We start from the raw sequence: 1974 nt of genomic DNA on the forward strand, positions 1-1974 counted from the left end.
ATGGCCACTATTTACATTATGACGTCATCACGTCGAAGCGTGACGACGTCACTATGTTTAGAACGTCAGCGTGTGACGGGAAAACAGACGTCATACGGACATATTTTAGAAAACAATGTGTAATTAACCAATAGTATATAGGTGTATATCTATACTGGTGCAGGGAGTTTGAGTCAAATGAAATAAAGGTGAAAAGAGTCGAAAGATAAATGTGAGGAGTGTCTCATGTAACTTCTGGGAAATCTATTGTTTACCACGGACAAAAGTTAATCGAATATTGGACATCCGTGTGTTTACTATTTCAAGAGAAGCATGCTCACATTCTATGGTCTGTAACTTAATACATCCTATGTCACAATAGATTTCCCAGAAGTTACATGAGACACTCCTCACATTTATCTTTCGACTCTTTTCACCTTTATTTCATTTGACTCAAACTCCCTGCACCAGTATAGATATACACCTATATACTATTGGTTAATTACACATTGTTTTCTAAAATATGTCCGTATGACGTCTGTTTTCCCGTCACACGCTGACGTTCTAAACATAGTGACGTCGTCACGCTTCGACGTGATGACGTCATAATGTAAATAGTGGCCATCTTTAGCGAAAACCGTGTAGAACGGTTCGAGCTACAGCACCGGCCATCTTCTCAGGAAGGAGGTAAGAGAATCCTTTGTAAACAGCTCCCCAATTGCATATCATGAGCCTAGAGGCCTTCACAGAATACTCTCCACAGAATGATCCCACCCCATTGTTTTCGTGTATCTAATATAGTATATATACGTGTTTTTACAGACACGAGTGGAGGAATCGCCCATTACTGCACTACCTCCGTACCTGAGGACTCTCTACATACCACAGCGACCCATTCCATGGATGTAGTAGCTTTTTACAGAAATACCGAAAGGTAATATTTTTTCTTAGATATTACATGACTAGATTTTCCTTCATGAATTAAGATCCCGTTTTTAATTGAGCTTTCCCTATTGTCTTTTTATCACATCTACAGGTTGAATAACCATTATTGGGCTGATATTGCTATTGATAATAAATCCAGTTAGGATATTCCACATTGAACATCCAGGTGATTATTATTAAAAATTTCTCCCAAGAGTTAAATGACAGTTATCAGTGAGAATCTAAAATTTGATCATTGTATCATACATTATAGACGAAACAAAGATTAACGGCAATGAAGAGGGCTATCAATTCCTGAAGAAGGGGACACCCCGAAACGCGTCGAGAAAATATTCATCATTACTTTCTGTGGATATACCATGTGAAAAGCCTATTGTATAGAAAGTGTGATGAGTACCTTGTATGCCCTTGTATTATAATATTGAATGTAACCTCAAAATGAACACATTTATGTTATTATGTTTACAAAGACTGGATGATGAATGAATTGAAATTCATATCTATAACAATTAATTTAAAATTCAATTAAAACCGATGGTCCCCATCATTCTGTTTTATTATAATAGTGTCATGAATTAGCTTCTCTCATTAATTTCTTCTTTTTTCTGAAAGAAACTGAATATTACCATTGTATAGAAATATTGACTGTTTCTACAGTATAAAGGGTGTGCAGGGGACGGGAGAGTTCCACAATCTTGTGGACAATCTGTTGGATTTACATAGGTTAAAACAACCCAGTGTCAAGGTTGTTATTCTCCCCGGCACCCCGTAAATTTTCAACAAATCCTGTAAAAAAACCTTAAACCTAGGTGTGCGCTAGGCAACACAAATATAAGAGGAAGTCCAAGACCCCGGGTAAGCTTCGGGAGAAGCCCCGTCGGAAGAGGGGGGAGCAAGGCGTCACCCCTCCCCCTAAGAAGAAGGCCCGGGACGCACCTAAGGTGGTGAAGGCCCCTACCCAGCAGGCAAAGGCCTCTATCGAGGCGATCGCGGCGACTCTGGCCAAGCGGACAGAGACCCCGCCACCGGAGACTGCCTCCGGGACTAGAG

At 40.0% G+C, this 1974-nt stretch overlaps 1 long non-coding RNA gene across 1 annotated transcript; it reads left to right on the forward strand.

The window, feature by feature from the left end:
* The first annotated feature begins 367 nt into the window (after positions 1–367).
* Positions 368–1487, forward strand: LOC138487681 (uncharacterized). The gene is made up of 2 exons (XR_011274527.1): positions 368–1090; positions 1178–1487. It is a non-coding gene; the product is annotated as an uncharacterized lncRNA (long non-coding RNA).
* The last annotated feature ends 487 nt before the right edge of the window (positions 1488–1974 follow it).

Source organism: Ambystoma mexicanum, chromosome 9 (genome assembly GCF_040938575.1).
Source record: "Ambystoma mexicanum isolate Mex_15411 chromosome 9, UKY_AmexF1_1, whole genome shotgun sequence".
Classification (NCBI taxonomy): domain Eukaryota; kingdom Metazoa; phylum Chordata; class Amphibia; order Caudata; family Ambystomatidae; genus Ambystoma; species Ambystoma mexicanum.